Raw genomic sequence first — 14,358 nt, forward strand, 5'->3', positions numbered from 1 at the left:
TTCCAATGGCGCCATTTTCCAATTGTTCATTATTCACGCCTGTTTTATTCAAGTCTGTTTTATAACCTTTCCAGCATTATAGCAATAATCATGTGGCTCTAACCCTGACGGAGTGAAGTCAGGCTCCTTAATGGCTTTTTGCTTAGATAGAGAAATGATATGCAGTTATCGGTGTGTTTTTAACGTAACAAATAAAAAGTGTCACTTCAACATGACTCTTCGGTGTCTCACATCTTTCTTCCTTGGTTCTCAGTGAAGCGGTGCTTTGGCAGCTCGTGACCACAGGTGACAACTAATCAAAGGGCTTCAGATCTCCCTTTGTCAGGTGGCGACCACGAAGGGACACGAACCCTCAATCTTCTGATTCAAAGTCAGTCCCATATGGTCTAGCGGTTAGGATTCCTGGTTTTCACCCAGGCGGCCCGGGTTCGACTCCCGGTATGGGAACCACCTGACAAAGGGAGATCTGAAGCCCTTTGATTAGTTGTCACCTGTGGTCACGAGCTGCCAAAGCACCGCTTCACTGAGAACCAAGGAAGAACGATGTGAGACACCGAAGAGTCATGTTGAAGTGACACTTTTTATTTGTTACGTTAAAAACACACCGATAACTGCATATCATTTCTCTATCTAAGCAAAAAGCCATTAAGGAGCCTGACTTCACTCCGTCAGGGTTAGAGCCACATGATTATTGCTATAATGCTGGAAAGGTTATAAAACAGACTTGAATAAAACAGGCGTGAATAATGAACAATTGGAAAATGGCGCAATTGGAACCAGTCAAAGAATCAAAAGAAGGTACAAACACACAATGAAATTCTAGTGCCTAGAGGCAAACCATTTTAAAGTAAAAATAAACATTTAATATAGATATGTATCTATATTCTAAGAGGCCTTAAAAATGCAAGGAAATGGGTGGAGATGAAAATACTGTGACTAGTCAGAGAGAGAGAGCTAAAAAGCAAAAGGGTTATCTGGATTGGGAGTTACAACCTGAGAGATAGGCGTGATGTCCCAAGTCAGATAAGAATGACCGGCCGGGAGGACAACGCTGTGCAGAGCACTCGTCGAAGTGTCCTGAGCTCTGGGCAGAGTGTCGGGCCTGTTATACCTATTCTGATAAAAAATGGTCAGACCGCACTGACGTAGGTAATGGCGCAGGTGCTTGACCGCACGCCTACAGCATGACCACACGCCTACAGTGTCGGTGCTAAGGTTCTGAGAACCTCGAAGTGGCAGGCCAGGATGTCAAGAGTTTGGGCGGGTGGTTTATTGTGCCTGACCGCAGAACATAAACAAAGGATATACGAAGCGTACCTGTCTCCAAAAATACATGTGAGACCGGAACTTGAAGGCAGGCGTTGCCATCACAGGGCGCTGCTGCGGTCTCATCTGCGAGGCTTGGAACATTGCATATGTAAAAAATGAAGCGAACAATACTTGTGAAATGTCAAGGGCGTAGCAGCTGGGCCCCCGTGTGTGTGGGTGCACCTGTACTTGTAACTGTGGAAAGTTTCTGTGGTTCTGTGGTAGCCTAAGCTACATCGCTGTGTTGTGCACAAAAAGAACTGTATTTTCATGAGCATCGGGCCTAGTAGATTATATCGTAAAAAGTACCTAGAGGCAGTGGGCCTTGGCTTAGGCCTATACACAAGGATTCCGGTGGGGGGGGGTGTATGTGCTACTCCTGGCTGACTGGGCATGGTGGGGATGGTAAAGCCACCTCTGGACATTAAAACCCTCCAACATTCCCCTCCTCTTGTTCATTCTTTGAACACACTCCTTATGGAGTATCTTGGAGATCTCTTGGCTGGGACGGGGGGGCAGGGTGTGTCATTAACGTAGCACTCGAGCCCGCACTGCTTTCCTTCCTTTAGTTCGACATACTCTCCATCTGATTCACTGAGTATTTCGGCATATTCCCCATCTGACCTATTAAGCAGACGTTCATATCTAACAGATACAGGCCCCCCACGTGGGGTGTTTCTACCTGGGGGAAGTGGGGGAGCTGTTGGTATCTTGCAGTGGGAGGTAGATGTTGCTCGCTCACTCATTTCTAATTGTATCCCAGTCCCCTCCCAATGAACACCGTCTTTGTCCTCATACTCAGCTAACTGTAAATCCCTATGCTAGTGTAATTTGTCCCTACTATCTTGGTGCTAACTTTCTTTTCCTACAATGGCACTCATCTGCGGGAGGCAACACAAAAAGAAACAGCAAAAAATAAAAACATTTTAGAACTGCCACAAACGTATCCAGTCAAAGTTCAACAAATCAGTGGCTATCTCCTATGACACCTCCTCCAGCAATCCATTTCTTTTCTATCTTGTTCAAGTTGTTGATGGCATTGGTCAGTCGAGCCATTTTCTTCGTTGTTGGAAATGTACAGCTCACTCCTTATCCAAAGGCATGCTCTCCTCTCGGTATTCCGAAGCCAGAGTCCTTCTGCCTTGGTCTGGGGCATCACAATGATGGTAAAGGAAAAAGAACTGGACTCTGCTCAACCGGCAAACCTCCTTTGGTTGGACTTTGAACACTGTCCACCCTTAGAACTGAGCACACTGCTCTTGTCCGTGGTGCCAGATAACAGAGCCAGAGATGGGCATCGATGTTGGATATATTTGCTGTTGGAACCATCATGGTGACTTTGTGCAATGTTCTAGTGAGCTCAGGCTGCTCCTTCGTAAGGGCTGTTGGTTATTCATCCATTCTCTGCAGGCCCAGTAAAATTCAATTTGGATAGGGTGTCATATTTATTGTCCGGAAAAAACTGTGCTGTTTGCTGTGTGCCGTCCCACAGGTAACATGCCATTCTAGAAAACAGAGAACACATGTCTTTTAGTTTGAAATTAGTTCATACTTTTGCACATTTTTATTTTATAAACCCTAAGTAGACAATCTGTCTATCTTAACTTTTAATCCTAGTCTACCCTATGTTGCCCTAATAGCTCTTCTTTATACCTTAACTAACCTTGGGCACTCAATTTTGCCATGGGTGTAACTTCGTGCGAATAACAACACCACCGTTCTAATCTGTCATGGGCAATGGAGAGTGTGGGGGATGTAGCAATGATAGTCTAACAGAGAACCTGCTATCATAATCCCATTGATGTTGCAAAAACCTACACTATGGGCCATATCATGAACAGTCATCTAGCCTTGTTGCTTTCACTTTTATTCTGCATGTGTCAGTGATGACCTCATGCATCATAGATGTAGAGGGGTAGTCCCTTCCTGTTCTATGTATAAACACTTTAGAGACAGTGGCCTCAATAATCTGACATTAGTTTGTGTATCCTGCAGGATGTGTTCTATAGTCTGTCGTCGTATCTGCCTAGGTGAGAAAATCTATCTGTTCTCCCTGCATGGGGAGTGTATGAGTCATGTAACAGTGCGTTTTAGTCTTCTGTCTACCTATTGTTGTCATCTGACAGTATCTCATACTGTGTAGAGAATCGTGAGTAGGATGCTGTCTAGCTGCTTGGGAACTATTTCTTATTATTGCATTAGTACTTCCATCAGTGGAGGGCGATGAAGACACATGTTACAATTATTCTGGGGTGCCAACTGCGCTGGTAGAGGGACTGTTCAACCTTTCTGCATTCCTGCAAGGGCCATTTACTCCATGTGCTAACAGATCTATTGGAGGTGACTTTGTTGCTATAGGCAACTTCAAAAATGTGAGCAATACAAGTCTTCCTATTAACACAATGAGACAAAACCAATTCAATCTACCTAATGCCACTTCTGCCAGTATTGCAAAATATTATAATACAAAATACATAACTTTAGATAAGACACTTCTGGGCGTCAGGTGTTGTGGCTACGTCTGAATCCATAAACGACCAAGCTGTCACCGCCTTCTTCCTTTTGGACAGTCAAATGGAACCAAGTTAATCTTCTCTAATTTGCAGTGTTGACCATGAAGCCTGTTCTGTTATTTCTTTCCTCTTGGCAATGGGGACAGCTGCTGGTTAGTAGTCTATTATTTCCAAAAGTCTTTGGGCCAAGATCTGTGTTTCATTATTGATATGTCAAAGGCCAGAACTGATGTGGCCCTATTTCCTGGAAACCTGACTTTGAAAGAAACTTCGCAGTGCATGTTAGTGTATACAAATATTTTTCATTATTTCAGAAGACTTTTCACTTGTGTTAATGCATAAATAATAATTTTGTGAAACCTTGGAACATCCATTAACTTTTAACAAAATGCACTATGCACCAAAAACATGATACTGTCATAATTCCAATGGTATGCAAACTTTTAAAGCAGGTAAAAAATATACACAACCATCTGAAGTCTACAACTGTACTTCAACCGGCCTGGCAATAGTAGTGCTTATTTACTGCTGTATGCTGTATGTTGGCTAGCTGGGGTATGGAAGGAACTCCAAAGGAAAGAATCTTGGAATTATATTGCTTTTTCTATAAGATATTTTAAGGAAAAATCCATTATATAAACGAATGAATTTGAAAAATGTGGGCTATGGTTTGTCTCATCGTCAAACATATTTGAAAATCTGTTCACAACCTGCCCCAGGCTCATAAAACAAAATGCTAAAGCATTTCACTAAACTACTTGAATTAGGTACGTACCATTTCTTTGCAACTTAAAAATAAACAAGCCTTGCCAAATCCAGTAGGCCTCAAATATTTTGTTAACCTTTTGGCTTTTTCAATGCACATACAGTATTGTAGTCCCTGGCTTATGTACTGCTTAAAAAAAAGCATGTTAGTACACTCACCTTCCAATATGAGTATACACTATTCCCTGCAATTTTGAAGAACTTTTAAATTTATTAATATGCCCATATATTCTACTTCTGCTCGGTATACACATATATATACTTTTACATATATGTATATATGTATATTTCTCATTCAGTTTCATCCTGCGATCTGTTCTTCAACTGCCTAGAACCTCTCGTTACAAACTACAGGAAATGCATTTCCTGTCTGGCTCAACGCCCAGAATCTGTGGTTGGCAGGGCAGCCCGAGAGAACAACTGCTAACTCTTCTGTTTCCTTGTAACATCTAAAAACATGTGTAGTTTAGTTATATGCTATGCCTACCAGAATATTTAATACCACATCAAACACATCCTAATCTTGTGCACCAAAGGGCCTATACATGCTAGTGTATTCCATTCCACTATTTTATCCCCCTATTCTCTCACTATTTCTTTGCATAAGAAATTGTGGGATATTCTTTTATTTTATTATTATCTGCTCCGATATCTACGTTGCTCTAAAGCCAGTGGCATCATTCAACTTGAACGCGAGCCAAAATTCCAAAAACCCTATTTTGTAATGGCGAACATCAACTGTCAGTGCCCTGTTGTAACACCCTCCCCGATCTGTTCCTGCATTCAGACCATTGCTTGCCTACCTAAGCTGGTACTGAATTTGGATGCTGGTAAGAATACATTATTTTGTACTTAGTACCTGGGTGCTGCAGTTATCTTTCTTTTTGGGGCATAATTTTGTATATAGGTGTCTGTTGTTGCTGTTGCATTGGAACGTGCATTCACAGGAGCTATTGTTGGACTTGGGCCACATTCATAGGGTCTTAGTCCTTGTTGGGTCGGACTCTTGAAGTCTAATGCGGCACTGTCTTTGCATGTGACCTATTCTGTAGCAATAATAACAAGTGCGCTGTGCTGGCTGTAATTGGAACCTCAGTTGTACCATTCCATTCACTCTTCCCTGTATACCCCATTTTCTGGTGGCATTCTTTCTGTTATTTATATAATAATTTTGTTGGTCATTTCTGTAGGCACGTTGTGCTGGTATGTATTGTACTGGGGGCTGCTGTTGGACATACTGCACGGCAGGTTGTTGTTGAGCTTGCACATATTGCACGGCTTGTTGTGGTGGGGACTGCACATATCGTATGGCTGGCTGTATTTGCTGCTGGGGCAGTGTTTGCATCTGCTGAGGGACAGGCTGTGTGTTAGGTGCCAGTGCGTTCTGGGCGGCCTGTGGGAACGTGGTAACTGCTGTCATCTGACTGGCAGGTGCAGCCAGCATGAGAGTGTCTAGGGTGTCTTTTCTCTTATTAAGTTTCTGTTGAACCAATTTGGCAGCTGCGTTCTCTATGGCTAACTGTCTGCTCTTTTCCTGTTCTATTTTCTTTTTGCAAAAATGTATGATGTGGTCTTGGATCTCAGGCCACTGTTTAGACTCCATGGCTACTACTCCATCTAATCTTTCCTGGACATCTTCCGGCAGCCCTCTCTTGACCATATGGTAGAAAAGTCGGCTATCCCGAATGTTGGAGGGGCGTCGCCATAATGAGATACCTGAACGTGTAAATGCAGGAATGGTCTATTAATGGGGGATGGTGTTGCCTGTGTACACGTCCCTAAAGATCTGATACGAGTTCACCTCCTACACCCTCAAGGACACGGTCATATATATCTTTTTGTAATTTGTGTTCCTGTGTAGGAGTACAGCCCGGGAACTGAAGCTGGCCGCCAAAGCAGGCGTCCGCTATTTCGGACTGGAGCGGGTTTCTGGGAAAAAGACTTGATAGTATTGTCGGGCCTTCCCAACTTTCAAGTTGTAAGATAAAATATATGTGAAAGCCAGTAGTTGTTTTATATACAGTAGAACTCAGTATCCTATTCATAGGGACACTAGCATATATGCCATGCACTAAGTCTTGGGGCCAAGAGGAAGTAAGTGCGGTGGGTATTTCTAAGCCTAGGCGTAAAGGGCGGATATGTATGTGGATACAATCTGGTGGTTTGTGCACGGAGGTGTAGTAGGAGATACTATTATCTCTCTTTGTTGTGCTTTGACGTCCCCGTTCGGGATGTGCTGGGGGTGAGAATGCCGGTGCTATTGAGAGCCTTATTTGATGGGTACGACTGTAGTCAATGCCCAATGTCTGCAAAATTGTGATCAGAACAGCACTTGTTAAGGGTGTTACGTAAATAAAGCATGAGGGGTGACCGTCAGAGAGACCCACGACGTTGTTGTTGAGTAAATATATCGTAAGTTGGGGTGGGTTTTGCCTATTAGACTCTTCGTTCATACCCTTCGTGAGTTAGAGCAATGAGGTCGGCTGGCAAGGGCACGCGGGGATGCGGAGTCCGCAGAGTCTGGTGAACAGTCGTGCAGCAGTGCTCTCAAGAGGGGCGTTGGGTGGTCTTGAGAATGTGGGTGAAGAAAATAGGAGTCGGAGTCAGTGGGTGTGGGAGAACGTGGAGCGTCGGGGTATGTGGGGGAGTATGAGGCTGCTGCGGATGGAGACACTGACTGGGTGGACTGGGTGGAATCCAATGAAGATTCCTCGTCAGTGACAAGGATAGGGGAGGAGGAAGCAGACTGGTGGGGGTCACCTAGGGATTCAAGAGACTCAGACCGGGGAATAGATAAGGTGGGAGAGCTAGGTGTACTGTCAGGCGTAAGTAGGTGGGGGCAGGTGGTGTCAGGAGATGGTGGGGTGAGAGATATATGTGGGAGGGTGTTGTATCTGTCGGTCAAGGAAAGTGCAGATATGCGAAGTTGGGTATAGGGCGTGAAAGTGACCCCCAGGACTTCCCAGGCTTTGTCTAGGATATCTCGGAGGTCGTCAGAAAGGGGCGTTAATTCGCTAATAGTGGTATTATGGACAGCAGAAGGAGTGTCGTACACAAAATGGATGGTGCAATTGACAATATGCGGGGGGCGTTGGACATCCCGGGTGTGGGGCGCGGTGGGGTCTACGAGGTACGGGATGCGTGATCGTGTATTGCGAGGGGTAGGGATGGAGTCTTTCTTACCCTTCCCTTTTGGCTAGCAGTTGCCTGGGCAAATGGTAGACAAAAGGAACAAAGAGAGTCGGTACCTACCTAGCAGGGCCACAGTAAGTGGAGAGGGAACACCAGGATGCAACCCGGACACCAGGCCTACCTAGCAGGGCTGCAGTAAGTGGAGAGGGAACACCAGGATGCAACCTGGACACCAGGCCTATCTAGCAGGGCTGCAGTAAGTGGAGAGGGAACACCAGGATGCAACCCGGACACCAGGCCTACCTAGCAGGGCTGCAGTAAGTGGAGAGGGGACACAGGAATGCAACCCAGACACCAGGGAAATGGCAGGCCAGGCGCTCAGGGGATGCGTGCAGAAGCGGGGATCACCAAGAGGCAGGTGAGGGGTGTGGGGCCAGGGCAAATCCGGTGAAGGCAAATATGCACTGTGCTAATAGAATGCACAAGAGCCCAGACAGAAGTACAACAGGCAATATAGCAAGGCAGCAGACAAGGGAACAAGGCACACGAAAAACAAATATCAAACAGGACATATTAGTGTCAAATAAATAATAACACAATACAGAGGATGCATGTGTAAAAAAATTCAAAGTATGGTAGACAGACCTAGATATTAAATCTCACTAAAAAAGAAGACCTAAATATTAAATCTCACTAAAAAAGAAGACCTAGATATTAAATCTCACTAAAAAAGATGGGAGAGAGACCAGAAATGTATGACATAGGAGGAAAAAGGTGGGCACAGGAAAAAGGGTAGCAGCATTTCTCAGTAGTGTATCAAAAAAAGGGGGGGCACATGTGGGGTGACAGCACAGGCATGACGCAAGTGGCAGAAGGCAGAGAGAGAACCGTAGCCCAGTGTAGCAAGATACAGTGGGGTGTAGCAAGATACAGTGGAACAGTACTGTAGACAAATTAGTGCAAGCGAAATGTGGAGGGCACTCAAACCCCGTAATACAACGCAGGGGAAACACACATCAGTGAATGAACTATGGGACCATAACCCATAATAGAAAAAAAAACCTTAGCGCCCATGCGCCAGAGAGAGGAAATCCACCTCTCCAACAAACCAGGGGAGGGGACTCAAACCCCTCCACCCATACAAACCAGGGGGGGACTCAAACCCCTCCTCCCATACAAACCAGGGGGGGGACTCAAACCCCTCCTCCCATACAAACCAGGGGGAGGGACTCAAACTCCTCCTCCCATACAAACCAGGGGTACCCTAGGACGCACCTCCGGACTAAGCCATAGAGAAAATACTAAAAACTCAAGACCTAGAAAATAATAAAAACTCAAGACCTACAAAACCCAGTATGAACCACAAAACCTAGAACCAGCCAACCTAGTACCCAGAGACAGAGAGAGAGGAAGAGAGAGAGCTCATCCTGGCCAGACAGACTGCCTACAGCGAGTCGGGAGCCAGCCAGAAAGGCCCCAGAGACCCCACCTCACAGTCAGACACCAAGGGCAATTCAAGGAAAAAAATGTATCCTTGGCTTACCCAGCGGTGGTCAGTAGAGGAGACAGGACTCTCTGGGACAATCCGTTGGGGAACTCCAGATTCACCGCAGGCAAGAGCAGTCGTGGCAGGAGGACTTCGTGGTCGCCACCTGACAAAGGGAGATCTGAAGCCCTTTGATTAGTTGTCACCTGTGGTCACGAGCTGCCAAAGCACCGCTTCACTGAGAACCAAGGAAGAAAGATGTGAGACACCGAAGAGTCATGTTGAAGTGACACTTTTTATTTGTTACGTTAAAAACACACCGATAACTGCATATCATTTCTCTATCTAAGCAAAAAGCCATTAAGGAGCCTGACTTCACTCCGTCAGGGTTAGAGCCACATGATTATTGCTATAATGCTGGAAAGGTTATAAAACAGACTTGAATAAAACAGGCGTGAATAATGAACAATTGGAAAATGGCGCAATTGGAACCAGTCAAAGAATCAAAAGAAGGTACAAACACACAATGAAATTCTAGTGCCTTAGAGGCAAACCATTTTAAAGTAAAAATAAACATTTAATATAGATATGTATCTATATTCTAAGAGGCCTTAAAAATGCAAGGAAGTGGGTGGAGATGAAAATACTGTGACTAGTCAGAGAGAGAGAGCTAAAAAGCAAAAGGGTTATCTGGATTGGGAGTTACAACCTGAGAGATAGGCGTGATGTCCCAAGTCAGATAAGAATGACCGGCCGGGAGGACAACGCTGTGCAGAGCACTCGTCGAAGTGTCCTGAGCTCTGGGCAGAGTGTCGGGCCTGTTATACCTATTCTGATAAAAAATGGTCAGACCGCACTGACGTAGGTAATGGCGCAGGTGCTTGACCGCACGCCTACAGCATGACCACACGCCTACAGTGTCGGTGCTAAGGTTCTGAGAACCTCGAAGTTGCAGGCCATGTCAAGAGTTTGGGCGGGTGGTTTATTGTGCCTGACCGCAGAACATAAACAAAGGATATACGAAGCGTACCTGTCTCCAAAAATACATGTGAGACCGGAACTTGAAGGCAGGCGTTGCCATCACAGGGCGCTGCTGCGGTCTCATCTGCGAGGCTTGGAACATTGCATATGTAAAAAATGAAGCGAACAATACTTGTGAAATGTCAAGGGTGTAGCAGCTGGGCCCCCGTGTGTGTGGGTGCACCCGTACTTGTAACTGTGGAAAGTTTCTGTGGTTCTGTGGTAGCCTAAGCTACATCGCTGTGTTGTGCACAAAAAGAACTGTATTTTCATGAGCATCGGGCCTAGTAGATTATATCATAAAAAGTACCTAGAGGCAGTGGGCCTTGGCTTAGGCCTATACACAAGGATTCCGGGGGGGGGGGGGTGTATGTGCTACTCCTGGCTGACTGGGCATGGTGGGGATGGTAAAGCCACCTCTGGACATTAAAACCCTCCAACACTGTCAAGGGCTGCCAGATAATTAAAAAAAACACGTATCCAATGTTTCCACTCAAGCTTAGGTTTTCCTAAATTATCTAAAAAAGTGTGTGGGGGGGTTTGTACATTGCTTCCCCAGACAGGCACACTGAAACTGTGTTCAACACTATTAATGTATTGATCAAAGATTAATACCATTAAAAGAATAAATGTGAGAAAACAAGACAAAAAAGTATAGAGTGTGTATATTTACACAAATTGACAATCAGACTAAATAAATATCTATTTTATAAGACTGAACTTTGGCACATATCAATTCAGGTCCTCCGACAAATCAGAGAGTTGACAGGGATTTGGCAAAAGATCTAGATGAATACCCCCCTCATGAGGACCTAGTGATGGAGCAAGGATTCAAGAAAACCAAACTTGCTCAGAGAAATCCTTCATTAATTTTTACTAACTGTTAAAACTGTAGATGAGATGAAACTAATATACACGAAACACCTACACGTGGGAGAAAAGCTTTACGTATGCTTAATTAATGTGGAATAAAATGCAACACAACTAAAACCCGCTTTAATTCTGAAAAACGATTGGCGCACTTGCAAACCAGAATTACATAGAAATAATGTGACTAACCCATTTTGAGAGGGAAAAACATCACGCACGCGCAGGAAGGACTAACATGTGCTCTTGAGGTACCGCATGCCCGGCATCTGCTTGCTTGAACTTAAAAGAAAGCTGCTGTTGTTAATGCTTTTGCTCAGAAAAATAAAAATAACATGGGATAGAGTAGAAGTGGGTAGTGAACAGTGAGAATTATATGTTTCAGAAAATAACATCTGTTTATGATTCTTATATTAATAGTGTGCATTCAGGCCTGTTAAGCTTATAACAGAAGGAGAAAATGGCGACAAATGACCAGAAATCGTGCATGCTTAGTGAATTCATAATGTGACCCTATGACCGAAAAAGCTGAATAGCTGCCAGACACCAAGGACAGAAGACATGGGAAAGAGAAGACATGTATTACTCGTCTTTGTAGCCTGTATTGAATTAATTATTACAAGGGCAACAATATATGTATGGGAAAAGAAAATCTTGAATGAGCTAAAGAGGAAGGATTTGCGAGCCAATAGTACCTTAATAAAAATGACAATGTCAGCATGGTGTGATGAAACTCCCCTAGCCCAATCCAATCATATTCCGTATTTTACTAATATTTGCAACTATTGAGGGTGGGACATGTAAAAATAAAGACTATAACTAGAGTGACTTTTAAGTTAAAAAAAATAAGGAGAGATGAGTGTGCTGCATCGAGAGAGCATTAAGATCATCAGAGAGAGAGAGAGAGATAGAGAGAGGCGAGAGCAGTCTGGGAAGATTTCAGATCCAAATGACAGCCTGATTAGATTAGAAGATTGCGGAAGAATATCGAGGAGGAACAGAGTGTAAGAGAGGGAATCGCCCAGGCTCGTTGGATTTGTAGAGAAGTCTAGTAAGTATTGGTCCTGTCCTAATCCTGTCCTATAGTCTTTGTCTCCTGATCCTAATTCAGGGGACCCCCACCTGTCCTTTGGCCAGAGGGGTGGTTTTCAATAATTCCATTAGGTAATTATTATTCTGTCTCAATATTTGCATATATCTTTGCAAATGTAATTTGTTTTGTGCCTTTGTCTCTTCAACTATCCACTGTCTTTGCACTTGATTTGTTGAATTAATTTTCTTTGAATTAATGTATTTGCTAAATGAATTTTTCCCTCCCATGTAAAAAATGATGGAGTTTGCACTGTGAATTTGTACTAATGAGTGTTCAATTTAAGACAGAAATCTTAGATAATGCTTATGAATCTTACCCAGAGTCTGTGGTTATTTCACTGAGATCTGTGAATTACTTAGATAAATTGTTAATATCACCATCAACAAACTCAACTAATGGTCCATCGACCAGAGGAAAGAGTGTTGCTTTGTGAAGATTAGTTAGGCATTGAATATTATTTCACACTGATTTGTGGTTACAGGGAATTAACTAATCAGAACTTAGGTGAATTATAAAAATTGACCCTGCAGCGGTTTTGGCCAGGGAGTGTGGATGAACACATGGGTAAATGTGTATGGGCCCCATTGAAATGTTTGGTTTGTGAATTGTTCAACCCTGGCCTTCCGCTGGATCACTAGAACAAAAAGAATATTGTACAAACCGCACTATATACAGTTATATATAAATCTCATTATTTGCCATAATCAATAAGGACAGACTAAATTTTTCTATTGCTTTGCTTTATCTATTTTTTTTAAAGCATACGAAAATGGTGAAACACAAACACACAAATGCAGTATCGTATTAAAATTAACACAAGAGAACATAATCAATATTTCACAATAACATCTAATTTAAGGAGCATGAGTTGAATGGATAGAGTAAGAGACAAAAGTGAATTATAACAAGATTAAATGCAAATACAGAATTTCATATGAACCTAAGGAAACTATAGCACAGCGTGCTAATAGTTGAAAAGCCAACCCTTCGGCCGGACGCAAAAGCTGGGGCAATCCTCACAAAAGTTATGAGGAGCACAGTTAAGGAGTCAGCTTCAGACAGCATCAACTAAGAAATGCAAGAAACAGCTCACACGAATGCCTCGTACAAAAGTTGAACCTCACCGCAACCGAACTGAGCCGAATTTTTTTTAGTTCTAATACTAATAGTAATACCCTAAAAATTATAACGTACAACCCTATTTTAGTATCAAATCCGGGAAAGTCTATCTCATTGGTTTAGAAGCATGGGATGTTGGGTCACACAACTCTTGTTACTCTTGTATCACTAGAGGTCTTTGTTCAAACTCACACTGTCATCATCGCCCTCCACCCAAGGAAATCAAATTCTTCTCCTTCCTCGACACGTGTATAAAAACAAATGTTGCAACATTTACTAGCACAGTTATCCACAGAAGTAAATATTTCCCGGGCCTGTAGGAAGTTCCGCTGATACTCCGAACACGTAGCAGCCATCGGAAAGTAAGAAGACAATAGTCATCTATGAAGAATAAAACATATTTTTCTGCATTTCTACATTTCGAAGCAAATTAACCCTAAGGGCATTCTTGAGGTCTTCTTTGTAAATGTGCAGTTTTCTCTAGGAGAAATAAACAGATTCAGTTATTTGCTCAAAATGAAACTTCATTACACTTTTCATTAGTGTAATATAAATGTAATCATTTAAAACTATTATTCCATGTTATTACTTAAGTACGTCTCATCTACATTTGCTCAGGAAAATAAGATAATTTGCTCCTTTATTTTGCTGTCTCACATGCATGAATCATAATAATGCTCTTTTTGGTTAATTTTGAATTCTTTGTTAATGATATTCACACCATGGGAGATTTAATCGGAGCAGGTTTTATTTACGGAAAACCCTGTTCCATCACATCCAATGGCGCATGTGCATATTTACAGCACAAATTATTATTCAACTGATTGGTCAAATTACAGTACAGTTGTCAAACTGCAAGGAAGTGGATAAGAAGAATCCTTTTAAGAACAAAAATAGATAAATATTTACTAAACAGGACTGGAGACAAAAAACAAGCGATGCATACAACAGGCGGCAGAGGCATTAAGAAGAAACAATTCCTGTGTTTCAAAAATGGTGGAATGTCGAGCGTGAGAATGGTGTGTCATCAATTTATGTCACAAGAGCTCCGATCC

The 14,358-nt window shown here is 43.0% G+C and overlaps 1 non-coding gene across 1 annotated transcript; it reads left to right on the plus strand.

Moving 5' to 3' along the window:
• Positions 1-375: 375 nt before the first annotated feature.
• Positions 376-447, plus strand: TRNAE-UUC (transfer RNA glutamic acid (anticodon UUC)). Its single transcript has one exon. It is a non-coding gene; the product is annotated as a tRNA-Glu (tRNA).
• The last annotated feature ends 13,911 nt before the right edge of the window (positions 448-14,358 follow it).

Source organism: Lissotriton helveticus, chromosome 11, assembly GCF_964261635.1.
Source record: "Lissotriton helveticus chromosome 11, aLisHel1.1, whole genome shotgun sequence".
NCBI classification, from domain to species: domain Eukaryota; kingdom Metazoa; phylum Chordata; class Amphibia; order Caudata; family Salamandridae; genus Lissotriton; species Lissotriton helveticus.